This window comes from Typopeltis vanoorti, chromosome 15, assembly GCF_054136105.1.
Source record: "Typopeltis vanoorti isolate ZY-2024b chromosome 15, IOZ_Tvanoo_1.0, whole genome shotgun sequence".
NCBI classification, from domain to species: domain Eukaryota; kingdom Metazoa; phylum Arthropoda; class Arachnida; order Uropygi; family Thelyphonidae; genus Typopeltis; species Typopeltis vanoorti.
In genome coordinates, this window is record NC_143563.1 from 99,272,938 (window position 1) to 99,292,362 (window position 19,425).

General features: G+C 35.1%; 1 long non-coding RNA gene across 1 annotated transcript in view; it reads left to right on the forward strand.

The window, feature by feature from the left end:
• LOC150099025 (uncharacterized) overlaps nt 1-19,136 on the forward strand; it is a 115,088-nt gene extending 95,952 nt beyond the window's left edge. Inside the window, exon 4 of the long non-coding RNA XR_016549544.1 lies at nt 18,723-19,136. This is a non-coding gene — a long non-coding RNA (uncharacterized LOC150099025). The remainder of the gene's footprint in view (nt 1-18,722) is intronic.
• The last annotated feature ends 289 nt before the right edge of the window (nt 19,137-19,425 follow it).

Genomic DNA, 19,425 nt, shown 5'->3' on the forward strand with positions numbered 1-19,425 from the left:
AAGTATTTCCTTTGAGAATCATAATCATTGTCTCGCTAGGATTGAGTTGAAGTCCTCTGTTATTACTGATCTTGTTAACTTTGTGAAGAATTTGAGTTCTTCCTTGTCACTACAGAGGAGTACTGTATCATCAACATACCTAAGATAAGCCTGTTGAGGATATCATATACTGAAAGGAAGACAAATGAATGGGTGTTAGAAAGGATCAGTAGAACTTTAAGGCTCCTTAAGGATATTGACAGAAGAAAGTTAAAATATTTTGGACACATAGAAAGGATGGAAGGAAGACGTCACATAACAGTAATAGAAAGTAGAGTTCTAATAGTGTTCTGTGCACTCAGACGCTTGGTGATGTGCCACACCAATCCTCGCCATGTAGTCCTGTTGTATGCTTTTCTGGAGGATTCAACTCTCTGAAGATCAGGTGAGGTTGAGATCATCATCTGCTTATTGACCTGCAAGCGGCTCGAAAAGTCTCGTTGAGTTCCTATAGTTGGTTTTCCCGGCTTATATAGCTCTTAGCTTACCCTAGGCTGATTCTAATTAACTATAATGTAAGTTTAGAATATTTTATGAATGGGATACACAGGAAACAGATTCGTCCAGAATAAAGAACATGGAACAGTACAATATACCAGATGTATACCGGATTTTTCTAATATTAAACAAAATAATTTGACAAATGATTAAACAAAATACATGACACAAACACTTTACCGTTAATGTCAGAATAAAGCAACTATAGAAATAAACTCCATTACGATCTAAACAGAAATGGTACCTCATCTGGACACAATCTTGATTAAACTACCCCCACTGCTTTAGTTATTCTAATCAAACCATCATTGAATTCTTCTGCACTGTCTTAGGAGAAAGCGACGATTTAGCTGATGTTTTGATAACACTCAAACACGACCGACATCTCACTGGTTTTTAGTGTGTGTGTGGGGGGGGGGGGGTGGATATTACCGTTGCATACTCAACGGTAGAAACCAGTTATAGTAGCAGAATCCATGTCAAAGCTACTTTAGGAATCTCTCTTTATACAAATAGGAATCTTTTGCACAGTTAATTACGCTTAAATAAAGTCTAGCACAAGCCTTGTTTAACTAAATTGAATAACTGATGAACAAATTTAACATGGAAAGATCAAAACTATGAAAATAGACAAGAACGTGGAAAACTTCAACTGCATTTTCATTAAAAAAACCTACAAAGCAAGCAAAATATTTTAGATACTTGTGTAGAATGTTTAATGAAAATGTCAAATTAAATTTGAAAAGAAATAATAGAATGAGCACATCTTTATTTAAATTTAAATTTAAATAAAGACAGTGTTCAAAATTTAAATAATGAAACAGAGTTGATTTATAAAACAAAGCGTTGACAAAAATTAGACTGCGGATGTGCGAGCTCTGACACAAAAATGTAGGGAAGTGAATAATTGATAGAATTAGTGGCAGAATTATATTAAAATGAAGATATTAGGAAATAAGTTGACATTGTTAGCATTCAAGAATGTTAGCAGAGCTAATCTCGGGGGGGGTTAATTTAAAATAGGATGAAAGAGGAAAGTTTAGCACAACAAATCGTTTGATCCCAGTTCTCTCCTGCTATTAAATAAATTTTTTTTTTGTTCTTAGATTATCTGTAGAATAAAATTATCCGAGACATATACCTACAGACACTTCTAGATATGTTAATACAAAATACACATCGCTATTTATATCCTTCTGTACCTTTTTACTACGGATAAATGCGCACTGTAAGAATGTCATGCGATAAGGCAATGACATTCTTACAGTGCGCATTTATTATTACAAACTGTCGTCACAGACACATGCTATATCTACAAGATTTCTGTTTTGAGGACATTTCGAATAAACATCTGTGTGTAGTTAATCATTTCTGAAAAGTTAAATTTAAAACTATGCGAAATTGAATATGTATCTTAAGATAAAATTTAAGAATTTCACTGTAAAGTATATTTTATGCATGGCTTCTCATTAATTTCCCCTGCTTCTTTTCAGTATGTTCTGTTAAATATAGTTTCTCATTCATAGTTCTATATAAACCTTTTTGTTTATTTTTTTGTTGATCAAGACGCATACAACATAATGCGTCATGAAGCTGTTGGTCAAGAACGAAATAGACGAGTCATCCTTTATGCAATGGAAAATGCCGTCCAACTCATTCCAAGCATTCTTCATTCAATTCTAACTTGCTACAAATATGCAATCTCGCTTCGAATGGGTGGATATAAGAAGTAATTGAACGTTTTTCCCTTGTTCATTTTATAATTTATTTCGTAACAGGATCAGAGATCAGTAATGTATCAGTTTCTCATATTTTTGAGAATTTATTCCACCCCAGTGACTTAATTTGTGGGTAGAAATTAGCTGTAATTGTTATTTTAATTAACGGAAACAAAGTTGTAACGTATCCCAGTTAGCTAACCATAATGCGTCAGATGGTAAACATCTTTTGATACAAAGAGAAAAGACAAATCTATTTACATAAAAGTGCTTGTGGTTTCCATAACTACGTGCCACAGAAATATAAGCTTACATTTTGCAACAATGTAAAAAAAAATATTCGAGAAGTTGTTAAAAATACATGCAATATACCAACCCAAAGTTTGTTCTGAATATAGTAGTTGCTGGTGTACGTAATTAGTAGAAAAGAACTTACTTCTCTACTTAATTACATATAAATTACATATAATTAGTATACACTAACGTTAGAACAAACAATTACTACGTGACAGTGTTTGCTAGTGGAATATCACTGAGTTTATTACAGGTGCGCTGCTTTTTCCCCAAGTTTGGTAGAGCTGGAAAATTATCATCTAAATGGAATTTCATTATACTTGAATCTTCTTTCGGAGGCATTTGACGGACTGGAAGAAGCAGTTTTATTTTCCGGGTAGCGTAGGTGCTTGCCTGAGGAGTTGAAGCGGATAAAAATTGAGCTTCCAAAGAACACTTATTAGAATTTAAGTCAAATTAGAAGCAGCTGTAAGGTTTTATTTTCTTTGTTTTGTTATGCGCTTAGGAAAAGTCGCAACAAACCGAATTCCGCATCGAGGCGTCAACGGTAAACGAAATCTGAGGAAGTTCGCAATTCTTTTTATTTTTATATTTGCGATAATGAAACAAACAGACTTCTTTTAACAATCTTCTCCTTTCATTATCGTGCTGGAAAGGATTTTAATAAAAAAAAACCGATAAATTTTTCAGTAGATTCATTTTTTGAAATAATAAATTATAGAGAAATCATTATATAATAAATTTAAACTTTGAAATAATTTATTTTTTTCGCAGTACACGTTAAGGCATGACGTCAGTATCATGATGTTATAGTGACGTCTTTCATTGTTATTACGTCAACAATGCATCGACTGTTAATTTGTTATGTTATCAACAATGCACTGATTGTTATCTGTTACGTCACCAACAATGCATAGTTTGTTTCTCACTTATTCGGAAACTGACTTGGATTGTTTTGTTTTTTTTACTGAATTTCATTTCTTGTAGTTAATCGTAGGATTAAGAAAATTAAGAATTTTTTTTTTTCGTGCAAATTATTGCAGTTTATGAAACGCACTAAAAGCTTTCATCATTTATAATTCTTCAAATGCATTTTGGTCATAAAAAATCCTTTCTTTAGTTCAATAACACAAAGTTCCGAAGCTAATCTACGACTGTAACTCTTCATAGCCCTGCGCATTTTCGAAACTTATGTCGTTATTGTAATTTATATATTTTATAGTTATCATTATTCAAGCGATGCTCTGTTCCAGGAACATAAAAATAAGTAGTCGATTGCGACACTGCGCCTTGCAAAACAAGACTATTTTTCTTTGCTTTCGTCATTACTCAAGCAGTCGTGTAAGAAACAAATTTCTAAGGTGGGTAATTGTCTCTAGGGTATAAGACAGTCATTCGAATGAAATGAATGTAGTCTCCCCTTCGTTTTATTTTTCTTTCTTCCTGAAACTTTGGAATGATAACAACTGCACTAAATTTAAGATAATTCAGCTTGAATTTTGTGTCTTGACTGTAATACGAATAATTGACTTCCCATATGTTCTTGTTTTTGAACGGAAATACATTTTATTATATCTTTATTCAAAAAAACAGTTTCTGTCTGATTAAGTGCTAGTATGAATGTAATGAAAGTGTTATTTTATAAAGATATGACGACTAATCAGCCCTACGTTTTCTGAAGACATAATAGCAGTCATTTTTAGATAAATAAATCTAAAAAGCGGGTGTTTACCTAACTTATTTATCTAACAGTTTATCTAATTACTTATTAAAACGCAAAGTACATCGCACATTATACTGGAAGACTAATGTATACGCGAATATGAAAAAAGAAAAACATTCTAATATTCAACATTATTCTATAGACAGCATTTATTACATGGAACTAAAACAAGACTTTATGTATATTTCTTTATTGGTAATAATCAAACTACGTCATCGCGCGAACATAAAACAACACGCAACAATCAACACAAGAATAAAAACGAATACGTCATCTCAACAACCAGTTGTTTAGAGTATTTTATTTTTTAATTACTGACTTTTAAAATACCACATAGTTCTAATATTCTAATACAATAAATATTCGCCTAAGGGGAAATTTAGTTCAAATCACAACTTTGGAGCAGTTTAAAACTTAAACTATATTACTTTTGTATTTATGATAACAGTAACTACTATTCAAATAGTTTATCAAAATGCATTGCTTACGTCATCCAAATTTGATGACGTAAGCAAATAGGGATTATTGCATTCTCTGACAACTGCGGATACTATTAATTAAACTCGCCATTGCATCACTCAGCTTGATTTTATGCGCGTACTTTATACTTTATACACTACGGCAAAATCGATCTTTTCCATATGGCCTACACCACTCAAGCATTGCTTATGAGGTTTGCTCCATTCAGCTTGATTTTCAGGCACTTATAAGCTAGTAAAGGAGAACGGGTCGGATGGATGTATACAATACCGGTTTTATGGTGATGGAAAGACCTGGTAATTGCCTTGGCAACGCTAGCGAGTGAATAGGAGTCTTCATGACGTTCTCTCGCGGGAACTGCTGGAGGACACAGTTATGTAACTTGGCGTCACACTCATACAAGGAAACTGCTATCTATCTACAGCGACATTTGAAATAGATCGGAATCACATAAACTTAGTGTAAGTTTCCCCAATTATAAAAACACTTAAACTACTTGATGACTACTTTAATGTCGTAATTTTTATATGAAATAATCTATTGAATTGAAAATTAATACCCTTCCAGCGGTCAATGTTTGGTTTGTTGTTGTTATGTTGCACTTTGTTGTAATATAAAACCATCACCGGTTTTCATGATAAATAAAAACGTATTTTTTGTATCCTGGAGGTGCGCAAAGGACATTAATTTATGTCATAGAGTTAGGTATTCACATGTGACGTCATTTGAATCTGTATGGTCACGCCTGTATCTCACTGGGTTTTGGGAATGAAGTCTTCTACTATGCCCTTTCCACATAGTAGGGCAATCGCAAATATCAATGACGCTGACGGAATTCGAACCCACATCCTCTTAGCTGGAGAGTGGACACGCTAACCACTGGGCCAACCCTGGTTAGCTGGCTTTTACGTTGTCGGTAATAAATGTACTTTGCTGTATTCAAGTCATTGCATGTATGTATTACACACCTTCTTTTTATCCATCACACTTGCTTTGAAGCAGAATTATGAAGCTAGTAATTATTTAAGCCACAGGAGATCTACCTAAGACTAACATTTCATTGTTGTTTAGGTGGGCGCGCGCGCGCGCGCGCTTATACTGTTAAGAATATTGAGCGCACTTTTTCGCATGACTAGAATATACCAGTAGGGATGTGAGAAAGGTGTTCGTGTGAATACAAAGAGATAAATAGTTTCTTTGCATATTATTATGGGATGCAGAGATAGCAGCCATTCCTGTTTGCACATTTCCTTATTGGTTGAAATTTTGGGGGCAAGCTATGTTGTTGCTTTGGCCAAAACTAAAATATTCAAAATATAAGATGTTATTTACAAGGCAGTTTTTTCATTTTACCTACACACGACATTAATATGCTATAAGTTCCGAAAACGTCTGTCTGGGAGTGATATTTCTTTTTAATACTGTCATTTATTTCAAAATGAACAGAAAAATAACTTTTCAGGCGTCACCATCTTGGTTGGCTTAACAGATGCTTCCTCCTTCTTAGCTTGTCCAAATAAGCACTTTCACCTCTAGTCTGAAGAGGAAAGTTATACCAAATGTAAACTCTGAATAGTACGAGGTAAAATACACGAATTTTGTTTGTATTCCTTGTGGCGAGTTCCAGCTAGGAAATTCCGTCTCCAGAACTTCGTCTACATCCTGAAGCTTAAACGCACTTGCGTGTCTTTGTATGTACAGTATTTATACCAGGAATTCCATGCTCTGCTTGCCTTCCCCCAGGCATTACTTACCGCTTCTTTTCGCTTACCTAATGCACAATTTTTCTATCTTAACTATTTCTATTTTTGTATTCACGCTAAGGGACATTCCACTCTTAATCGCCTCGCTCACCTAACCTCAACCCCTTTCTTTGACTCCTCAGGTTGACGTCATTTCTAATGATCTATCATAGATACTAGTTACGACCTCGTAATGCTCTCAGTGCAGTGCGAATAGAGGAAAAATAAATACAATAAAAACACTATTTAATCATAGACTTGTTTATTTTTAACTTTATGCACGTAAACCGGACGATCAATGCAGTGCAATTTAAGTGTCATGCTTGACTTAAAACATACCCGAACGTCACTAACACGCATGCGCGATAATACTACTCAGTAAGGATTCGTATATCTAGTCTCCGTGTTGTCTTTTAGAATGAAAATTCCATCGTTTGCAGTAAGAATATGATGAATTATATAACCAAATGTGCGGAAAATCAGTCTGAAAAACCACCCGTGTAGATGCATTATCTTCTATTCGATTTATTTATTTAACCCATAATTTGGAACCAAGTCCCGGATATAGAATTTGGTTGATTTTTGCAAGTCCTTCAGGTCATATGAGGACCGTCAGTGAATTTTCTTATAGTTTAGCTGCTTCGTTAAGATATCCCAACGTAACTCAAATGCTATTTCAATCAACATTTTTTCCCCTCTTCCTATTAATCTTCCTTAACAAGTCCCTATTAATATAGATAGAAGGGATTATCTTTTACAATTATAGCTCATCTCTGAAACTTATATTTTCTCCATTAATTGCTGGTGGACGAGAAATAAATTAAGTCCCTCAGTGTTATCATTAAGTTGACGAGCAGTAATGTAATGAACTTCCGGGCTCGTGCCCTTTTATGAGGCGACAGTTTACAAAAGTTACTTAAGTAACTCATTAAAGATTCTTCGGACTTCTCTTTGCAAAAGTTAGCTATAAAAAGTTCCCCTTTCTCTCTTTTATTTTCATCACTGTTCGCTGGAATTTGCCTTTTTCCAACACGTCTAAAGAGCCCACTCGTAACCGAGGATATAAAAGCGAAGGAATAAAACCCCGAATCTTCATTACGGAGTTCATATTAAAAATAAAAATTCTCAAAACGACCCTTTCGATTATTTTATTTACCACAAATCATTTCCTAGAGGGGATAAAACTGTGTTTTAAGTAGACAAAAGATCCAACGATATTTCTTTTCTTTCTTTTTTTGTAAGATTTCATTATTTACTTACGATGTAGAAGTTTGAGCATGAAATAAAAAAAAAAAGAGGTTGGTAATGGAAAAACTTGTGCCACATTAAATAATGTTGCACGTGCTAACAAACTCTCCTGCTTTAATGGTGTTTCCCCCTGAAGGCTTGGAAGCTACGTAATTTAAAGTGATACAGCAATGTTCAATGTAATGGTAGGAAGTAATATTTATCTCTCGAAACACAATTTGATGATGTACTCCGTGAAAGGCCAGACTGTGTAAGTAGTTACAGAAGCGGGGAAATCGGATCATAGACATTTGCTGCAAAACCTAACGAGGAAAAGATGAAAAGAACCTTCAATACGTTTAGAAACTCGACAAACACTTAGAATGAGACTTATCTTTCGGCACTTTTGTCCAGTTGCCGATTGGCAGAAAGTGTCTGCATAGATTAATCGGATCCTCATCTGTTTTCGCTGATGAATGTTTGTCTCTTCAATAATTAACAGCGAAATGGAAACGTCACCAAACACTTAGAGGTAATCACTCGAAGTTTTAACTTTAACTAAATTAACATAAGTAGTTTGATTTCATTATTAATAAACGGTGCAGTATATCATTCTCTCCCCTAAAGATATTGGCGGGAGAATCATGGGTACTTAAGGCCTATTAGGCACATATTATTATTCCCCAGGCACCAGTTTCAAGAACCAGTTTCTGGGAAGAAAACCCTTTACCTCCGCCTGAGACCGACAAACTCACCTTCCATTAGAAAGCTGTGATAAGTTCTTCACATCCTATTCCGGGTCTTTCCAACTAAAGGGTGTCATCAAAACTGACTAATCTACGAGGTTATCTAGGGAATAGTTCACTTAATGATTGCTTAACGATAAAGATGCTAAAATAACTTAAGATGTTCTCCAGGAATAGGAATTTTTCACTTTAGTAACAACCACAATCTTTCATTTACAACGACACTGAAAAGCGCCTGGAATTTCCACTTTCTAGTAGCAAACAACGTGCCTTGTGACACTCTTCCACTGTCTGAAGGAAATATGGGCGACTGCATGCATTATTGCGCCCGATTGATCTGCCTAACTGGCGTACGGGATAGGTTTAATGACCGTGGCATTGGCCAGCGTGTATTAAGAGGGAGTAAATAGACCATACCTAGCGATAGAGTTTTCCTTATTATTGTCATCTCTCCTCTCGCAGTTCAAAGGCAGCTGGAGACACTGAAAAGACGAAGCACACGTTCTCAAGACATAAGGTAAAGATTTTTAAGTTCTTACGTTGTGAAATGAATATATTTATTATCGGTATGTGCATGTTTCACAGCTTCTCAAGTTTTATAGTGAGATGTCAGTCCGATGCTTGAATAATAAGATGATTTATGGGAAAGAATGCGAAAGACAAAACCCCTTTGTAACTTAATTCATTGTAGCAGTGATGTTCGGAATGTGTGTGCAACATTTTGCTGTGTTTCCACTTCGGTAAGCTGAACTGTTCCGACCATCTTAATCTAGAACCCGCTCCATCCTGATATATAAAATCGATATTGCAGTCTGTGTTTTCTTCTTTCTTTCGTCTCGTCTAGATAAAATAGTTCGTAACCTATCTGTTCAAAAACTTTCACCTTTAGTTCAAAGAATTATGACCTGTTAATAGAACGATTTGATAATTTACACAAACTATGTTTAATTAGTAAACTGATAACGATATGTATTTATGAGTATGGTTTGATTTGAAACAGTTTTGGTTAGATGCGTTTTGAAGAACTGCGTAGATTTGTTTAGCCTGTCTGTACGGGGCGTTATCTCTTCGTTGATTTAATGTCCAGTATCTATTTCTAAAAGTTATTTCAATTTTAGTTTTGATCTGATTTAAGTTATTTATTGAAGGACGCGATCATACTACACTCGTCTTGCCACAATCACCATACTTCCATACTTGTTCAGTTTATCTCATTTTCTTTACTAAGAGAATAATTAAACGTTCTGTCGGATTTTCCCTGAGACTGATTGTCAAATAAGCTTTAATTCTACAGAATGGGTGTTTGATCCCTTTGGGAGAGTTTGCTGATTATCTCCTAAACGGAATACCATAGAACGTGTAGTGACTGATCAGCAATTTCACAGATGCATACTTACCAATAATCTCTTTTCATCTCTTTGTTTAAGTGATGCTACAATTTCACATGTTCTTGACAATTTGTTCTGTCATCTAACAGTTATTGCAATCCAACTAGTGAACCGACGAATCGATAATATAATTAAGGTTATATATAGCCCGGAGGATTTTAATGATTTTAGAGACGTTGGATGCATTAGTACTCAAACATCTATCATTAACGTGTGGAATACTTTTGGCTAAATTAATCTGTTTTACATTTCTCCCTTTAATGTTCGATAAACAGAATAAAATTGAATTAATTGCTAAGCAAACTGCACTTTCTCCCAGCTTTGGCTTGTCTTCAATAACAGTGAATGGTTCATAAACATGGTTTGGAAAATTCTGAGTGTTATTCAGGATTTTATTTAAATTTAACTGACCATAAGATTGAAATAAATGTGTGTTTTCGATTAACTAAACACTAAGTTATTATTATTATAACTATAATATCGTAAATAATATTGTACGAGGTGAGTTAAATGTATTTTTCGTTTTGCGCACTACTAGAAAGTGAATTTTTATTTTCAGGGAGAAAAAAAAATGTTTTAATTTTTAATTTTTTTAAGATTTTGCCGAGGAAGAGTGGAATTTTTGCCGATTTCTTTTTCGGCAAAAATTCCATTACAAAAAAAGCGGGATTTCTTTGTTATTTTAGTTGCTTGTAGAAAGCTATTCTAAGAATGCAAAGATATCTGGAGTTAAAACTGTAATTTGAAAAGCGTTAAAATTAATCACATAATGCTTGCTTCGGTCAAATCAATTGAATTAATCAAAGCGAAATGAATGAAATCATTAATCAAATAAGCATTATCTCTTGGCATTTTCGCTCATTTACGCCACTTGAGAGGTTGTTACTTCTATAACTAAGTTTAATAAATGTTGACAGACCATGTGAGGAATCTTAGCAATATTCTAGTCTTGGAATGTTTACATTTTTCTAAAAAAATCCGCATTTTTTACTTCCAGAAATATTATTGATAATCTACGGATTTGCTTAATAAGATAAGGATAAACGTGCACGGTTAACTTGAAGGAAGAAATTAAATTAAACGTATGAATTAAATTTATACTTTTTATGTAAATAATAAATTATTACGTTGCACTGATAAGCACCTGGTAGGATGGGAGTCTCATATTGGGCGATGACCTACTGTCTAAGATTTAATTGAATACAAAGTATTTTTATCTCAGTGCTTTCTTTTTTCATTTTTTTTGTTTCAAAATGAGATCACAGCTTTTCTTTTTAATTATGACAGATATAGACGTGTTTATTAATATTCTACTTCATTCACGCTATAATCAACTTAGCAATCTGCACATTTTTAGTTCTTTATCATAGTTGAGTTCATAATAAAAAAAAAAAAACATCACTCACAATTTCCTGGTTAATTATATTGGTTAATTTATATGTAACACGCGTGTGACATATCACGTGCCATTTTCATTGTTGTTCTGGTCATACGTAATCTGCTTCGTATCCGTTGTTTAAATTTGGGATTCAGGATACGTGTACGCGCGCATGCAAGCATGATGTTCATGCGGTTCAATTTTGATTTTAATCAGTATGCATTTTATTGGCAAAAACTGAACTTCCTGGTGGAGTTAAACGAAATGTCGTGTTTGAGATCTCTGTTAAAATATCAGTCAGTTTGTGTCAGGCGAACCCATTGTAATGGCAATGATAGACAAAAAGAAATTATGCCTAAAGTTCATAGGTCAAAAACGAGTTGGGTTTCTTAAAACGCGTTTTTGATTTTTGACATTCTTGTGGGATTTTTAAATAGTACGACCATGCGCTAGAGGTCTATAAATATAAATATTGTCTAATTATATGAAGAGGCTTCAATTCGGCGACATGAACTTATTTAAGTTAAGGGATACTGCATCCCATATTGTTTCTTAGCCGAATATAGAAACTATATAAATATAAAGTTCGGCGATTCCAAGCGTAAGCAAATACCTGGATAGTGCAGCACCTGATCCATTTGGTAGTGCAAGCTGAGGCAACTCATAGAAAGGGTGGAGCAAGCTCCGATCACAATTCTTGGTATTTACCCATAATGTGAACTTAGCTCCTAGGAGCTGTATTACTGTTCTACATTATGAGAGAAGGTCACTACCCAGACCGGTTTCAACCCTTATTGAGGTCTCATCAGTGACTAGGTAGACCAAGTTAATACCAGGTTTGTAGCGAACAGAACTTACATCCCTTCTATGAGAATTGCCAAGGTGTCCTAATAAATTACTAATTATATGAAGAGCCAAAGGCTGCAATATCCTTTGGCTCACTTAAATAAGTTCATGTCGCCGAATTGAAGCCTTTGGCTCTTCATATAATTAGTAATTTATTAGGACACCTTCTTGGCAATTCTCATAGAAGGGATGTAAGTTCTGTTCGCTACAAACTTGGTATTAACTAGGTCTACCTGCTCACTGATGAGACCTCAATAAGGGTTGAAACCGGTCTGGGTAGCGACCTTCTCTCATAATATCGAAAACGACGTTAGATTTTTTTTTTTAATGTAAAGTTCAGTTACCGTACATGCGTGATATCATTTAGAACAGTAATACGCTCCTAGGAGCTAAGTTCACATTATGGGTAAATACCAAGAATTGTGATCGAAGCTTGCTCCACCCTTTCTATGAGTTGCCTCAGCTTGCACTACCAAATGGGTCAGGTGCTGCACTATCCAGGTATTTGCTTACGCTTGGACTTGCCGAACTTTATATAGTTTCTATATTCGGCATGAAAACTCTTTGAGTTTCTTATTCGGCTAAGAAACAATATGGGATGGAATATTCCTTAACTTAAATAAATATTGTCGCTTTGTCAAGCATGGACAATTGAAAATTCAATTTAAATCAGTGTCATAACTGTGATGTATAACGATAAACTGCATCTAATTTAACTCCACTATATAATATATACACTGTAGCGCAACAGTTTTCGTTGAACCTTGATGCAGGATAGTTGGCGGAAAAAAGTGCCCCCCCCGTTATAATTCCATTTTTATTGGCAAAATTATTTGATTTTTTTTGTTATAATTAGACTGTTTTAATGGAAAAGGTGAACAAAATTGTTCAATAGTACTATATCGAAAACGACCTTAGATTTTTATATATATATGTAAAGTTCAGTTACCGTACATGCGTGATCTCATTTTGATCTGCAAAAAATCCACTTGGTCCTTGAAATACATAATAAATTCACAATTTTTAGCAACACGAAAGTTAAGTTTCTTGTTTAATCGCTGCTTTGATCTCGTCATGACTGCTGCTGTGTGCAATGGAACTGTTTTTTCTTATATTATGCTACTTCAGCATTGATTGCTTTACTGTAATCTTGCTTAAATCTCCCCATGTATTGTTTATTCAAGATACCAAGTAATTTTATATAAACTTGGTTTTTAATCCTATTTCCCAAGTAAGCAAACAGACAAATATGTCATGTTTGTGCCTGCACGTAGTGCAAGACCGAGGTAACTCCTGCAAGTAGTGTAGGACCTAGGCAACTCGTGGTAAAGGTGGATTAAGCTCCGATCATTTTCCTTAGTATCTTACTTGGGAAATAGGATTAAAAAATCAAGTTTATATAAAATGACTTGGTATATTGAATACATAATACACTCAAGTTAAAAACTTTCTGCATCTATCTCTCATCCTGAGATTTTATTTAATAAGATCAAAGCACCTTGTGGCAACTTGTTTAGGTAAAATTCATATAAGCTCTGCATTACTTCAACCTTCATATTTCAGGTCTGGCTCCCACTGACGACACCTCAAAAAGGTCTAAACCTTTTTGAGGTGGTTAGGCTTATGTTCTGTGAGCCTCGGCTTGGGGATAGGTTTTTGCTTGTCTCTGAGTAGGACCACCGCTGAGATTATGGCTCTGCTTGGTGGTGGGGGTAAGCCTGTCACTGGGTGGAGCCTATGCTGAGAAATTCTTCTCGGTGATGGGGTGAGCCTGTCACTCAGTGGAACAACGCTGAGTTGGGCGATCTTTCGAGATGGTCTTATTTTTAGAGCCCGATTCACCTATACAAAGGTCGAAACCGGTCTGGATAGTGACCCCTACTTTTAATGCATAGCATCATACATCTTCGCAAGGTGATGTGCTTTGCATTAGGGGAAAAATACTAAGAAAAGTGATCGGATCTTAATCCACCTTTACCACGAGTTGCCTAGGTCCTGCATTACTTGCAGGAGTTGCCTCAGTCTTGCACTATGTGCAGGCGCAAACTTGACATACTTGTCTGTTTGCTTACTTGGAAAATAGGATTAAAAACCAAGTTTATATAAAATTACTTGGTATCTTGAATACATAATATACCCAAGTTAAAAACTTTCTACACGTATTATTTATTTAGCATACTTGATTTATTAATCTCTCTGTGAATCGAAGAGTTCATCATCAGCCATTTTCTATCCGCTGCGGGACTACGACCTCCTCCAAATCCTCAATTCAGTCCTAGCTTGATCTTATCTGTACCACTGAGTTCCAACCATCTCTTTAATCTCATCATTACACCATCTCTTTGGTCATCCTTTATCTTTCCATCTCTGGGATACCATTCTGATATCAACTCTATTTTGAGTGCTACGTCATGCATATGACCATATGAACTTTACATTAAAAAAATCGAAGGTCGTTTTCGATATCAGTACTATTGAACAATTTTGTTCACCTTTTCCATTAAAACGGTCTAATTATAACAAAAAATCAAATAATTTTGCCAATAAAAATGGAATTATAACGGCGGGGGGTACTTTTTTCCGCCAACTATCCTGCATCAAGGTTCGACGAAAACTGTTGCGCTGTAGTGTATATATTATATAGTGGAGTTAAATTAGATGCATTTTATCATTATTTCAACGCATTCAATTCATTGGGCATTTGTTAAAGTTTTGCAGAGTTTCCAAAGAGAACATTAGTGAATTGCAGGTGATTGAGTTCCTTTCCATTTACCATAATTCTTCTAGTTTTCCAATGCAGATTTTCAAAATTATCTTCTAAGGCTGCTGTGAATAATTTAGGGAAATGACATCTTCCTATCTAACTCCCTTTTTTAATACGAAAAATCATATCTGTTCCTGATTGCAGTTTAATATATATATATATATATATATATATATATATATATATTAGACTGCAATGTTTAATATATATATATATATATATATATATTAAACATTGCGGTTTAATATAAATGGCTGCGTGAAGGGAGCTGACGGAGTTTGAAAGAGGCGTTGCAATAGGATGCCATGTTGCACGGTTTCTGTTCAGCAAATTGTTCACTAATTGGGCCATCCGAGGTCAACAATCAGTGATACCATACTGTGCTGGAAGCGCAGGGAGTCATCTGCAACTGGTAACCACAGTGGACGACTCAACACACTCACCGAACGTAATGGCAGCGCACTATGTAGGATAATATGGAAAAACTGCCGATCGTTGGTTGACACGTTGAATACGGCTTCCGGGCATCGAATGGAACTCGAGTCTGCACAAAATCATTCAGAACCGAGGCTCTGAAAACAACATGGGTTTTCATGGTAGGACAGCAATATGCAAGCCCCACATTACTCGAACCAACATGCAACGTCGTCTTTAGTGATGCAAGAGCCGCGTACAGTGGGACGTGGAAGCTTGGAAAGCTGTGTTACGGAGCGAAGAATCACGCTCCACCATCGAAAAAGCAAATGGACGGGTATGTCCATTTGCTTGTGTCCTGGATTGGCTTCGAACCTCTGCGGAGCTACGAACATTGAACTCCGAGAGGTATCCGAACATTCGGGATAATGCAATGCTTTCTACTTTGTGGCGTTTCTATGGAACTGATCATTGGCTCTTCCAGCAAGGCAATGCACCGTGTCACAAGGCTGCTGCTGTAACTGCGTGGTTTGTGGACATAAACGTCCCCACACTTGACTGGCCTCCACGAAGCGCTGATCTCAACCCTATTGAATATCTGTGGGATGAACTGGAGCGTTGGGTGTGGTCAATGGACGTCCGCCTTACATCAATTACATGCCTACAGAAAGAATGGTCCAAAATTCCCAAAATTTCTCTTGTGGAAAGTATATCAGTAGGATTGTTGCAGTTATCATTGCGAAAGAAGGTCCTACATCTTATTAAAGTGGGTGCCATGGCTGTTTGTTCCTCACACTGTGGTGTCCGTTGACTTCTTACTGAGCAGTGTATGTGATCACTGTTACGGTCGTGTTTTTTTCCTTTTTTTTTCTTCTGAATCCTGCTTATTCTGGAGGTTGGCAAAAATATACTTTAGTTTGTATTCTCTTGCTAATGATTTTTGTAAAAATGTTGTGTATTGTTGAAAGGACGGTAATTTTTAATATCTTCTCTGTCCTCCATTTTAAAAACTATAATAAGGATAGCATTATTCCAACTCTATCGTACCTTCTTATGTCTTGGCACAATGTGTAAATTTTACTTAACATAGTCATGATTAGTACGCCACCTGCTTTCAGAACTTCTGTTGGTAACTCATCTTCAGTTGGTGTACTTTCCAATACGCTTATGCTATCCATTGCATACTTCTTTCGGAACTCTAGAGCATATTTGTTCCTCTTCCGTTTTGGATATTACCTTTTGTTTTCGTATTGGTTTAACTCTTGGGAATCATCACTTAGTTTGGCATAGAAGACTTTTCTTCTTCTTCTTCTTTTTAAGATCTGTTCGTTGTCTTTAATTAGTACTCCATTTTCATCTTTAAGGACTATTGATTTATTTCGTCTTATGGACGACTCTATTCTCACTCCTTTTAGATCCATAATGGTTTCTATTGTAATTTTGATTTTTCTTGTTCTGAAGTTTCTAATTTCTTGGTCATCCTTTTCTTTATTGTTTTACGTAGCTCCGAGAATTCTATTCTGCTTCCCTTTCCCAGATCTCTTTTCATTTCTCTTCTCTCTTTGAGAAAATTGATTGAGAAGATTGATTGTTCAGACAATTTTCTTTCGTCCTTCTTTTGGTCAATTACACCAATGTCTCTCGCATTATTTAGTAAGGTCTCGATTATTATATGGAGGATTTTATCCAAGTCTTCATTCATATCAGTGTTATAATGTATATAATCCGTTTTCTCTATGATTTTGGACCCCGTTTTATCTTAATTATGTAGTTGGTGTTTCACTCCAGAATTGGTTAAAATTCTGAAGGCTCCAAAATAAACTATCGCAAGCTGATCTAAAATTCAAAAGCCCGTCAGCAGTGTTATTAATTTCTGAATCCTTGAATAAGTGAGATTACTTAAAAAAATTGAATAGAACTAATTCTTACAATAGCACCTCACACAAAATGATGTACAAGAACAAGCAGTAAAAGATAGCAAAAACCTGATGTATCAAAAGCTTTATCTGGAAGATTATGTACGTAAATAAAGAAACAAAAATAAGAATATGCACAAGAGTTGAGAGACAGCCCCTGCTTATTACAGACGAAGTTCATTCATTCATTCATTTCGTATGGCGATTCAACGGCCGTAAGCTCCTTTTACTGGGAGGTACGGCACCACCTCAATCCCCCTATTTTTATCCGGGCTCGGGACCGGTATACCTGACAATTCAGACCTATGGCTGGAGGGATTGTCTTGAGTATTCCTGACTGTATCCGTGTGTGTGTGTTCACGGGGCCGGTTTGTCTGGTTGAGGAATGAAAAATCCCAGATAAACTGGGGGGAAAACCCTGCTGTCCAGGCTCAAGACCGGTTAACTTGGCTATGGCTGAGGAAGATCCTTAAGCTGCTCACGTCGTCGACGGGAATCGAACCTAGGACGCTCCTTCCCCAGGCATATGGTTGCGAAGTGCGCGGACGCAGACGGAGTGATTCGAAAGGTGTCTTTCTTTCCTCTCTAGAGTGTTAATTACATAATTTATATTTCGGTTATTTTCAATACAGAAGCATTCTATGAAAAAACAGTTTTAATTCTTAGAGTTGTTCAAATAACTTGGTACTGTGTGTGTAAAATATAAGGTAGTTTGCACATTTAATTACAATCTTAACTCGTTTAGTAAGATAGATATAAAATCATTCAGTAAAGGCCATTAACGCTGACTAAAATAGGCAGGTAGACTGTCAAGAAGAACAGATGTCACACTGTAAGATAGGCTTAACCCTGTAGAAATAGCAGTATGTTACTCATTTGCTGAGCATAGGGTTCTTGCATACACTCCGTAACGCCATTCTGGATTTTATTCCCCCCCCCCCCCCAACTACAGTAGTCAGATAATCCATTCCCTCAGATATAATAAACAGGAGACCTTCCCCTATTGTAAGCAAGTTCCATAAGTTTTGTTTTTGATCTAAATATGGTGATAATAAGTTTATTATTTTGTTAAATATATCAAAATTATTTTATTTTGATATATTTGATTTTCTTCATTTTGTTTATAATTTTTTAATGAAATTTAAATATTTATCTACAATTATTTACTTTTCTTTTAATAGTTATTTTAATACATATTTATATATATATTTTCTTTATTTTATTTATACTCCTATGTTTATTTAGTATCAATAATCTACTTATTGGACAATCGAAAAATGAAGGAAAATTGAATCAAAGGTTTAGTCATTCTTTAAGAAGACTGCAATACAAATTATTAATAGTCTGTATTAATAATAATGTTAGAAAATACGATTTTTTTGTAAAGGAAAGAAATTGCACAGTTTTAAACTTCTCTCTTTTCTCTTTTTGTCGAGAACCCCCCCGCGAGAGCGTTACGCAGTTTATGAACGAATCCGAAATTACTTTTAATAATAAAGTGTTAGTTTGCACTATAAGAATCTAAAAATTTGGATTTACATTTTTCTAGATAACTAAAAAGCGTCGTATGAGATGCACCATTGCAATCCAACAGAGAATCAACTCTACGCCTACACAGTCGCCATTTTGTTTTTAATAGCCACACTCCACTTACCCAACAGCTTTGTGAACTGGACATCAATCGATCTCATTCGAAGTATTGATTCATTTGAGGGACAAGCGGGTTCTCTAAGACGGAAGAGTAATGTATGTAACAGTGAAGAATACAGATTGTCACAGCAGTTTCCCAACATGCTTTTAACATCCAGAAAAACTCCCGAGTTAAAGTGTTCTTGGAGAGATAATAGGGTTGCGTCAATGTGGACTACGTTCTCAAGGTTTTGTCAGTAAACATCGTCAGTTAGAAAGAAAAATTGAGTTGTAATTTATTTACTTTAAATAAAAATATTAATTCCAGTTGTAAGTTATAGTTAACCCTGGCTTGGTGTCATAATCGATTTATTAATAATACAAAATATTTTAGCATAAGATTAATTTTGTATATAATTTCGTCTAATTATGCTGATTTTTCTTGTTATTGCGTACATGAGATTTCACATATGAAGTGTTACTTTTGGGAGATTTTTTTCTTTTTGCAAAAGGTCAAAGATAAACTCTCTTATAATTATTATATCCGATAGTAAGTAAAATATATTACTAGAATAATGCTGAAACTTGCCGATTTATCTAAGGTGATAAGTTTTTTTTAGTTT